Consider the following 12320-nt stretch of genomic DNA (forward strand, 5'->3'; position numbering starts at 1 on the left):
CAAGTTATCAAGTAATTTGTTACTATTTTGGGTTGTTTTGCCAAGCCAATCTGGAATGTAACACAGTTACACAACTGTCAGTAAAATACATAAATTTATCATAATTTAGCAAATCATTTTCAGAATTAAGCACATGAGTAAATGCACATACTTCATTAAAACTGCGCTAACTTAAACACCTACCTACTTTACTTTTTCATTAAAACACTTTGTTCAAGAATCTTTTACATTCTTCAGTCCAGTTCTCGGGTACTACATCGATCCACTATTATCAGTCTATCAGCCCTGGAAGTAGATTACTGTTATGGCCCACACTTACAATCAATTGGTGCAAGACAACATTAAATAAAAATTTAAAGTTTATTAGACAGTACTCAGCTGATATTTTATGTTAAACCATATTTTGTATTCTTCTTACATCAAACAGCCACGAGAATATATATTTTTTTCAAAGATTATATGAGCGTAAAAATTTATTGACTTTAAACTACCAACAGAGATTTGGATAAAGCACAGCAGACTTTTTTTTAAGTTTCCAAAATTACGTCCTTGACTGCATGAATCTGATGAATAAATGATCCCTGGGAATGATAAGTTTTTAACAATATAGGTAATGCCCATAGTATATTGAGGTATATTTTTACCAACAGGTTGCCCTTCAAAAATCTGTGCATTTATTTTCTGAGCGACTGAACAATTAATTTTAATTTTTTAAATTATCGGTTGTGCGCATTCCAAGATAAATTCAAACAAAGTGCATTATGACTTTCTAACACAAGTGGCAACCAACGAACAGTTAAACTTTGGAGTCCACTCTCGAAGTCAAACAATATTATCTTGATGTCTGGTACAGCTAAGTTTGGGAGGTTGCGAATTGCACTGAAGTAAGTAAAAGCGGAAATATAAAACCATTTGCAGTGTTAGCAACATTTACTTTCTACAGAAATATGGATTCTGGCCCACCAAAGAATAAAGGCAGAATGAGAAACACACATTTATTTTTCGTAAAATCATTTGAATACTACTGTAACGAGTAGGAGAACCGGTTTGCAAAGTTTGGCCCAATGAATTGAATACAGTATTTACTCTCTTGATTAAACTACAGCACTCAAAATGTATGTTCACAAATTAATCAATATTTGGTCCAGTTCACTCTCCCTAATGCAACTCGGCTCGACAATGGGAAGACAGTAGGAAGATTCACTATGTTCTAGGATACCTTGTGGCACTTATGTTAGATGAGGAATAGTATAATTCAATATTCACAATGTTGATTCAATTGACGAAATCTGAGACTGATATTAATATAAGTATTTTCTAGAATGTAATTTTATCTTCTATATTTTAACATCATTTATCAGTTTTTAATTCACTATTTCCTGAAGAATATTACTTATAATTGATGATTTAGTATTGCAGAAGGTTTCTTACACGTCTATTCATAACCACGAATTTTTATTCCTCTCTAATTTTCTTAACAGTTATTTCGTTCCTAACTCCAATGCATATTAATGATTTTTAAAACAAAAGTTTTCAGCCATTACTCCTCGCACAACTTTGTCCTTGACGTTTGCTACGCTGCCCACAGTTATGATACTATTGGTATAAACATATATTTGTAAAACAGTAATTTATACAAATGAATGAACATAATTTCTGTACGTACCCTTATAGATTGGGATAATTTTTTATTTTATTTTTAGAAATCTCACGAAGACAGTAAATATTATTTAGATAGAAAACAAACAAAGCTTTTTTGTTTGTCCATTCAGAGTGTAAACAAGTAAAGTATACGGTGTGCCGACTCTTGAGCAAGCCATATATAGTCCCGTGTGAACAACATGGCGTTCCCAAGTTAATACTTGCCACACAAAGTGACTGCCCCTGTACCTTGTAGATACTCACAGCAGTTTAAGTCAGATGGGAAACTGCACTCGCTTTAAACATAGGGCGAGGTTGAAACACTGGGTAACAACGGAATGGGAGAAACATAAATGCAATAGCCATTGCCAGGAGACACAAAAGGCATCAACAAAGATATCATCTTTGCCATGGAGACAAAGAAACCACTAACATGCATATACTTGAAATAGAAAAATTTTCATCAAAAACCCACCGCAATCCTCCTTAGTGAAAAGATTTTTGTAAAATCAGTTTTTAGCCAATGCCTATGTAGCAAAAGGAATATATGTGCCAAATTTACAGTTTAGAGATTGTATGGTTCTAGAGAATTTGTGACGAGTGCATCACTGAGTGGTATTTTGCTTAATACATACATATATACACTCAAGCACACACACACAGATACATACTTATATACTAGCTGAAGTATCCGGCATTGCCTGGGCGAAACAACCATTGGGAGATGAATTTTGGAAAACCTCGTAATTTAAGATACATCACTACTGAGTTTCTAGTATGGACATATACTTGAAAAACTGTAAATTTTGACATTTAACAGCCCCACAAAAGTTAGTAGAATTTACTGTTGAAAAGCTGATTTTCGGAAAACAGCAACCTCGACTTATGTCTATTGAAATGAGCACATTACTGCAGAGTTTCAAGTCTAAGTACACATAGGCCTACTTGAAAAACTGGAACATATAATAAAATAAATTATTGAAGTCTGAAAAAAAGTTTAGCAATTAATTTTCTTGTATTTCAGCCAATATTCATCTTGAATTTAAAATTTTTAATTTTTGACGCCCTCGCAAATGCCAACATGATTAAAATTTTTTTTTTCAATAAATAACTTTAGAAAATCTCTAAGGAGTTGATTTTGCTATACAAATTTTTCATCAATATTTTTATATTATTCCAATGATTATTCACTTGAAATTTCATGTCTGTAGGTCTGATTTATTATGACACCCCTGAAAACCCTTATTTATGCCCTCGCAAACCCTCATAGTGGTCGATTATAAGAAAAAATAATTTCACCAATAAACATATTTTAATTCAACGGATATTCATGCCAAATTAAAGTCTGTAGGTCTTATAGAAAAAAAAATTTCATCAATAATTATCTTTTATTTCAATAAATATTTATGCCAAATTTCAAGTCTATAGGTTTAATGTTTATAAAACTATATTTTTAATGCTCCTGCAAACTCTCATAGCGGTAGATTTTTGGCCCAATTGCCCTCTTAGGGATGAATGTACTTAAAATCCGTTCTTAGCTGAGCTCTACTCAGGAAAAGAAACATGTCTGCAAAATTTCAAGTCAGTAAGTCTGATAATTAAGAAGATCTCGTGATGAGTGAGTCAGTGAATTGTTTTTTCACACACACACTCCCACATATACCCCCCACACAAACACACACACACACAGAGAACGTTAATAAAACACCCCTACTTTGCCCATGATTTTCAGTTAGCTGGAAAAACTATTTGAAAATAAATCTATAGCAACATAGGCCATAATTTTCTAAACAAAACCATTTCATAAAAGCGTGAATTGTGTTCAGTTTACAGGAAAATATTGGTTAATTTTACTCTCAAATCAACTTGAACTAGAAACATGGAAAGGAATCTCTTCTGAAAGCACCTAAAAAAGAACTTTTAGTTGGGGTTCACACATATATTATGTGATCCATAGTAGAGGTTGATTGATGTTACGCCACATGATGATGACTGAGCCGACTCTCAATTCCAAATTGTGAGGTGGTAATCCACGAATTCCAGCGAATTCAAAAATTTTGTACGATAGTTGACTACCTCATCCCGGTTGATAACTGTGTCAACCGATTTGAAAGAAAACGACTGACTCGAAATGAAATTTTGAATGGACGCATTGAGATCATCAACATCTTTGTTTTCGGCCGCCAATATGGCTCGATTGCTCAGACAATAGTTTTTAAATTATTTTAAATGAAAAACCAATTTAAAAATGTAAAAGATCTCACAAAACCGCATGGAATGAAGAACAGTCATGCATGGCGCAGTTCTTGTTTATTGAGTCTCGCTGAAACACATTTAATAAATTTGTGGTTATGTCTAAGGCTGAAAGTCAATTAACCTTAATAGAATGTCTGATCAAAATGAAAGTTAGCAAAATGTAATTGAATTCGCTTAAACCAAACCATTTCTCAACATCCACTACCTTTCTTTAACGAAAAAACTATTTTAAATGTAATAAATTTCACACAACCACACGGAATGAAAAACTCAGAGAGGAAAAACAGTTATGCATTGCGCAGATGTCAAACGAAAGGTCCGCCACGTACGTCATCTATTGAATGTAATTGTGGAAAATTCCATACAAAAATTACCAATTTTGATTTTTTCATTATTTCGGCTGTTTCTTTGGGTTTTTCCTTATGTTCTTTTTTCCTAAACCACTCCAGTATTGAGGTGAACAGAATAAATAATTATTCAAACCGGTCAAACTATTTTTGAGCTTTTGCGAGACTAACGCATTTCAATTGATTTTTATACTTGGACTAACTAATGCCCCGCATGCGTTGCAATGCCGCTTTAATTTTTTTTTCTTCCAAATTTTTAAAAGTGGGTATACATAAACAGTGTGTGTGAGTGTGTCTCTTTCCGGCTCTATCTCTTTACCTCTTTGTAACTGAATATTCCTCTCCCTTCCTCTTCCCTTACTCCCACTCTCTAAACCTTTCTCTCTCTCTCTTTCTCTCCTCCTATCATCCTCTGTCCCACCCTCCCTCCCACCATTATTTGGACTATAGCAAAGAGGGAAAAACTATAAAATACTTACATGTAACTAATCATATGAATCACGCGCCACCTTAAATTCTGCTTTTAAGGGTTGGTGTTATCGTAATCGCACCTACAGTGACCATCCTTGTGTTTTGAAGGTCAAGTGGGCAAAATTTCATCGAGATAGGATCCGTGGTTTAGGAATGCATAGAGAACAAACATAGAAACATTCAAAAGTAATACTAAGTGGCAATTCCCATACAAAATTACGAATTTTTTTTTTTTTCGATTTTTCGGGCATTCCTTTGGGTTTTTCCTATTTTTCCCCCCTAAACCATCTCTGTAAGGAGGCAAGCAAAAAAATCATTCAAATTGGTTGAGCCGTTTGTTAGTTTTAGCGAGACTAACGCACGGCAATTTACACACACACACACACACACACACACACACACACACACACACACACACACACACACACACACACACACACACACACAGAGAGAGAGAGAGAGAGAGAGAGAGAGAGAGAGAGAGAGAGAGAGAGAGAGAGAGAGAGAGAGAGAGAGAGAGAGAGAGAGAGAGAGATTTTTTGGTCAAGTCTATATCTCAATATTGGTAAGCAGCATGTGTATTTAGGGTTGAAAAAAATGCAGGGAAAATAATGAAACGGAAATGAGTCATGATATCCCTATGCTTGACAAGGAAGGATGACTCCGCAGTGGTTTACCATTGTCTTCCACAGGATGAAGGTCAAAGGGACACTACAAACACCCAGACCTGAACCCAGGGAGAAGGTTTGAGAAATTCCCTCCCCGGACAAGAATCGAACCCGGGCCCTTTGGCTTATCAGCCAGACGAGCTCGCCACTAGACCAAGATGCAAGAATGTATATATTCTTTGTAGGATAAGTCCTGTTTTCATAAAGTATTTAAGCTTCAAAAGTAGCAAGTAAGAACAAAGGCAAAGAATCTGGAGAGAGTAGGACAGCTAAATATAGTTTTTTTTAAAAATCTAAATATCACAACATGGTTGGGATATTATTCAAGTCACCAACAAGGCTGTGCTGAAGTTATCATGAATTACATGGTCTTACGGTACAGGCGCAGGAATAGGGAGTTTTAAAAGGGGAAGAGTAAGTATATTTTACGTCGCGGCTTTTTCGCTAAGTAAAAATAAAAGTACAAAAATACCATCTTCCAATACTAGAGATGGATCTGTAATAGTTTATGAAAAATCACACTTTCAACTTACATTACAAATACACGAGTATGATGGACGGTGGTGCCAACATTTATTGTTTACTCATATGGGTTTCTGTGCTTATTTTGAAGAACTTTAGTCAATGGAGGTATTGTTTTATAATAAAAATAGTTAATATGGTGGTGCATTGCATTGCAGTTGTAAGAAAATATTACAGTTCATATTTGGTTGTTTGTCCAAATGTTTTTAAATTAATAAAGTATTTTTTTACATTCCATTTAAAGTAGTTTGGGATCATATCGTAAGTAACGCTTCAAAGGTTAAGATTACATAAGCAATATAAAAAAAATACTTAAAAATATTGTTGACGATTGGTTGGGTTAGTACAGCTACATTTTAATGTATATTCCTAAGCCACAATTATATTTTATAGTATTTTTAATGAAGCTATAGGTACAAATCCAACCATCCGTCCTCAGTCAATGTTTGTAAGGCCGGGTTTATAGAAAATGCAAGAACGCAGAAACGCAAGAACGCAGGACGCGACAACCGCAAGAAATTCACAGTCGTTTATAAAAAACGCAAGGACGCCGGCCATCGCCAACGTCAAAAAATAAAATTTCAGGAATAAGTCATGATTATTTTTAAAATCTTTGTTGTACTTATCGTACAGGCAGGGAAAATTTTGGATAAGCTGAATAAGAAATTAATCAGCTTCCTCCATTGCGCTGTATTCACTAGAAGAATGACAGACCAAAACATAAATAAAGAAACACAAGCGTAACGATTACAATCGCAGAGCCTTCTATATGCATTACATGACAGTTTCAGTTTCCACATACTAAAGCAACCAGTATAGAAGGCCGAAACGCAAGGAGAAAACGCAAGAAGTAGAAAGTTGAACAACTTCTGCGTTGCGTTCTTGCGTTCTTGCGTGTCTTGCGTTTTTTATAAACGTGCTGGTAGAAGAGTTAAGGTTGGACTTTTACCGTAGTTGCGTTTCTTGCGTTTCTGCGTTCTTGCGTTTTCTATAAACCCGGCCTAAGTATTTTTCATATAGCCAACCTTATCTAATGGTCCATTCACAATATTTGAATAAAGTTCACTAAAACCAACACACAAACCGACTCGGGCACACAATTAATGGCGGCGGTGAATTCTCAAAAAACTAGTAGGAATTTATTAACTCTGTTTTCAGAGTAAGTACGGAAACGTCTCTAGTACTGCAAATTTATTTTTACTCTGCGAAAAACATTGACGTAAGCTATTTAACGACTAGGAGATAAGCTTGCATGCTAATTTTTATTCTATATTTACTTTACACCTAACAATTGTCGAGTTTTTAAAGTAATCACTGTAAACACTTACCTCGTCACGGCATGCATGTAATTTCTCCAATAATTCCGTGCAATTCCCAGAAATTTGGTGTTCTTTAGATACATTTCCTGGCATTTTATTCAATGAAACAGACAATTTAATGCAAAAACAAGCCGTGTCCACGACCACGCTGCATTTTGTAATATTTTCAAATTGGGTAACCTAAGATATACAGGTGTTAAATGACATAACCGAACAATAACAAAGTTCACCGTTCGCTCGTGTAGCTTCGGTACCAAAAAAAAAAAAATTTGGTTGTCTCACATGGTCTGATCTCTAAAATCATGTTTATAGCATAAGCCTTAAAAAAACACATTTTGGAGGTCCTCAGAGGCCCTGGTGCAACCGCTACGATAGTTTGCTTACATGCAATAATTTTTATTTATTGTATATACTTGTAGGAAGGTCCCTATATATCAGATCTATCGGTATGGATGGCCAAAAGGGTTGAAAATAATCATGTTTATAGCATATGCCTTTAAAACCACACTTTAGAGGCCCTCAAAGGCCCTGGTGCAACCGCTACCATAGTTTGCTCACATGTAATAATTTGTATTTATTTTATATACTTGTTACGTCGACCCAAGTGTCTCCTCGGCTCCTTCAGGCCGTTATGCCTCGTCAACGTCCTCTCTTGTTTCCCCAGTGCAACCATTAGTGCAGTGCATCGGCCAGGGACTCACCCGCGTGCGCCCTAGCATGCCAGTGGCTTCTTTTGTGCAATAATAATTCTGTGTTTGTATATTTTCCCAAATGGTCACGGGCCTCAACGAGTATGTAAATATTGTAATCGTAATTTATTAATTCTGTAAACTTGTTGTTGATTAATGTTTCGTTTAGCTGTGTAAATATTCTGTGTTTCCTCAAGTGTGCTAGTATGTAATTGCAGCCTGGCGCGCCGCGGGGCGGGACCTCTCCCACGCCGGCCGATTTCTCCTCCCCTCCCCGCAGCCCGCGAGCGCCGGCCCGCTGGCGGGCGGGGAGAGTCAGTCGTGTTCAGGGCTCGAACGAGGACAGTCCTGTACGCCGCTCTGCGCTGCTCGCGAAGCGCGTACCTTGAGCTCGTGGCCAGTCTTTCGTTTCCAGTTCACGGGTTGTCGCGGCAGTCAAGCTGCCTCCGCGAGTCATTCACCGCTTTACTGAATTTTCGAGTCGTCGAGTGACGTAACCAGCCGAGAGTTCTAGAACGCGGACGCGCAATTACGGGACTCAGAACTTCCATCGTCTTACGAAACGTTACGTAACGGGACGCGCACGTACAGCGCTTCTTCACGGTGTAACCTTAAACAGGGTCAGTCTTACGTATACAAATTCCCAATCCGTGTCAGGACGTCTTAACGGGCAGTACGGTTTTACGGGAGTCCGGGTCGCCGCGGGAAGGGCGCTTGTTCCGCGATGGTTCCGCCAGGCTGCGGCAGGCTATAAAACGTCAATAAAAGAGGCTCGTGAAATCGTCAATGCCGAATTGTTCTTGGAACAGTTTACCACTATTCCTCTCCACCTAACTCCGCCCTCCAGGTCCCGCAGTTCCCGGTCCCGGCCACGTTGGCCTGGACCCACACCTTACCGACGAGAGCAGTACGGGCATAACTGGACAGTCACGCAAGCAGGGAACCGGGGGCCTCAAGCCGAGGGACGTCATTTGGCGCCCAACTAGTGTGGCCGTAAGCACGCAAGCGCAGGTGCAGGACAGGACGGAAGCAGGTGCAGCCGCGCGACGTGGGAGCGGCGCGAACTCGATACGGCGCGCCGGCGGGAGAAAACGCGGTGTGAGAGCGACGCGAACTCGAGACGTCGGCGCGAGATTACGCGACGTGGGAGCGACGGAAACCCAAGACGTCAGCGAGAGTTATCAAGGCGCGGGAACGTCGCGAACCGGAGACGTTCGGCGCAAGATAACGTGACGTGGGAGCGGTGTGAACCGGAGACGGCGGGCGACGCGACAAGGATCGGTGGCGCGACAGATAACGCGTCGTGGGAGCGCCACGAACCTGAGATCGCGACGCAGCAAGGATCTTTGGTGCAGTACGGGCATAACTGGACAGTCACGTAAGCAGGGAACCGGGGGCCTCAAGCCGTGGGACGTCACTTGTAGAAAGGTCTCTATATATCAGCTCTATCGGTATGGATGGCCAAAATGGGAGAAAAAAATCATGTTTATAGCATAGCCTTTAAAACCATACTTTGGAGGCCCTCAGAGGCCCTGGTGCAACCGCTACGATAGTTTGGTCACATGTAATATTTTTTATTTATTGTATATACTTGTAGGAAGGTCCCTATATGTCAGCTCTATCGGTAGCGATGGCCAAAGAGGGTAAAATAAATTAATGTTTGTGAAAGATACCCTGAAAACCATATATTGGAGGCACTGAGAGACATTAGTGCGTCTGGTACGGAATTTTTACCTTCAATTATATTTTTAATTTATAGTATACACATGTAAGAAGGTTTCTAAAACCAGCTATCTCATATTCTATTGAATTAATATTGTCATGTTTATTAGAATTTCCGTACTTGCATGAAATGACTTAGGCCGTTGTTGTTCCAAGCGCGCTGTAGTATGACACACCCGGGCGGCCAGATAGAGCGAACTTCAGCACAGTAAATTAAAACAGCACACATTGTATACCATGACGTCGTACCGACCATGGCCGTTAAGCCCGTGCTCCGCACCGCCGGTACCGTATCCCGTTTTTCGGAGCGTGCCCCTTGCCAAGTCGGATTGAGTCAGGCTAGCGCCTCGGGCGTGACCCCAATAGACATAATGAAATTTAAAGGTACAGAACCCCGGAGGCTCGAACACATAATTCAATTAAGGGAAAAGCCATTAGTACGAAATTACTAATTACCCGACATGTAATAAGTGCGTCGTAGCCACTCCGGGCGAGTACACCATGCACGGAGCAGACAACAAACCTCATTAACAGTCACCGCAGCCACTGTCCTTAATTAAAATGCCCGTGACTATGATCATGTCAGAATAGGAGAAATCCCTCTAAAACAATTCGCAGTGGGACAATATGTTAGTAAATTTACAGTCGCCAACTTGATGTCACAATTTAAATAATTAAATACATTAAAACCATTGTTAAGCCTTAAGCACCCAATTACCAGCTGCTACATTTTAATTGGGCACCTGGAACATGTTTTAACTGGTAATAGAGTAAATTCAATTAACATAAGTATTTTGACGCCGACTCACAAAGAAGAGAAAGTCTCTCTTCCTTGCGAGGCGGCCATGTTCGGCAGTCTCCAACCACTCCGCGCCGGGAACAGACGTGTGTCCGTGGGCAGCATTCAAGTTTCTTTCATTGATTATTTCTATTCTGAACTAAATCTTTAAATTTAAAACCTCTTATTAATTCATCGCTGCCCACGTCGACTCAGCGCATATTTTACGGAACCGGGCCTATCCCGACCGTCTTCATCATGATACCGCGCTGCGGATCGTATCAATCAAGTAAGTGTTTCGCCGAACTTAGGAGCCCGCTCATCGACCACCCCCCCCCCCCCCTGCACCAGTTAACTTTCGGGGCTGGCCGTCTCCAGCAAGCATCGACCCACGTCCCGCGAGACTGCCGCGGTAACCATTGTCACGTAGTGTTGTGTTTAGTGTTGGTGAGAATTTTTGTAGCGGGTCTGAACCGCGGAGCGGACTTGTAGAGTGTACCGTGTACCCACATGGACCCCCGGTGAAACTCCCAAATTAAATGTATTCTCGCCAACTCGTATATCATTTTCCGTAATTCCCCGTCCTCCACACGGCCGAGCGGCCTTCACAGTCAAGCCCGCTTACATTTGATTGTTGACAAAATCTTAGGCTTACGTGATGTATTTTGAGGCAAGGAAAAAAATTTTGGGGTGTCCGGTTCTGAGGGGGGGGGGGGGTGCATTAAGGTTTTTCGCCCAGGGCGCCGAATTACCTTGCACCGGCCCTGGGTCGATGCTCGCTGGAGATGGCCAGCGCCGAAAAAGTTAACGGTTGCTGGGTGGGGGGGGGGGGGAGGGGGGGGGGCTCGATGAGCGGGCTCCTAAGTTCGGAGAAAAACTTACGTGAGTCCAGCTGGCAGGCATATGCACAGCGTCCTTAATTAAAAATACTCTCGCTGGAGTCGGCCAGTACCATAAGTTCCGTGATACGATACGCAGCACGTTATCACGCTGAAGATGGTTGGGATAGGCCCGGTTCCGCAAAATACGCGCCGAGTCGACGTGGGCAGTGGTGAATTAATAAAAGGATTTAAATTTGAAGATGTAGTGCAGAATAAAATAATCAATGAAACTAACTTGAATGCTGCCCACGGACACATGTATGTTCCCGGCGCCAAGTGGTTGGAGACTGCCGAACATGGCCATCTCGCAAGGAAGAGAAACATTCTCTTCTTTGTGAGTCGGCACCAAAAACTTATAATAATTTAATTTGTTATATGATGAGTTAAAAACATACTCCAGGTGCTTGATTAAAAGTTTGCCCCTGGTACATAGTTGCTTAAGGCTTAACTGTTGTTTTAATTGATTTATTAATTTAAAAAGCAGCACCAAGTTGGCGAATGTAAATTTAACTACAAATTGTCTCAATGAGCACTGTTTGGGTTTGAATTCCCTTAGTTTGGCTAGACCACTATCATAGGCCAATTAATCAAGGCCAGTAGCCGCTGTGGCTAGTAACGAGCATTGTTTTCTGTTCTGTGCGTGCCGCGCATGCACGGAATCTCTACGGCGCACTTGCTCACTGCTTGTGATTAATTAATTTCGTCCTAGTGCCTCGTTTGGGAATTGTTTTCCGTAGTCGAGCCCCCGGAGTTTTGTGTCCTGATGTTTAATTCCATTTATTGAGGTCACGCCCGGGGCGCTCGCATGACTTAATTCGGCTTGGCAAGGGGCGCTTTCCGAAAACGGGATACGGTACTGGCAGTGTGGAGCACGGGCTTAACGGCCATGGTCGGTACGACGTCAATGTATATATTTGTATTAATTGACTTGTCCTATATCCCGGAGTCCTTACCTTCAAATGGGATATACCGATCAAAAACTGAATAAATAAATAAATAAAACAAACTTTACCAGAAATACCATAT

General features: G+C 40.3%; 1 protein-coding gene across 9 annotated transcripts in view; it reads right to left on the reverse strand.

Moving 5' to 3' along the window:
- The window catches only part of LOC134536860 (protein Abitram), a 34094-nt gene that overhangs the window by 21645 nt on the left and 129 nt on the right, over positions 1 to 12320 (reverse strand). For 2 of the 9 annotated variants that reach the window (XM_063376893.1, XM_063376891.1), the window contains exon 1: positions 7234 to 7455. The exons of 2 other annotated variants lie outside the window; for them this stretch is intronic. The gene's annotated coding sequence lies outside the window, so the exon portion shown is untranslated. Of the gene's footprint in view, positions 1 to 183; positions 377 to 6854; positions 7213 to 7233; positions 7457 to 12320 lie in introns of those variants that run through there. 5 more of the 9 variants (XM_063376900.1, XM_063376892.1, XM_063376895.1 and 2 more) reach the window with 5 other exon arrangements.

Source organism: Bacillus rossius, chromosome 11, assembly GCF_032445375.1.
Source record: "Bacillus rossius redtenbacheri isolate Brsri chromosome 11, Brsri_v3, whole genome shotgun sequence".
Taxonomy (NCBI): Eukaryota; Metazoa; Arthropoda; class Insecta; order Phasmatodea; family Bacillidae; genus Bacillus; species Bacillus rossius.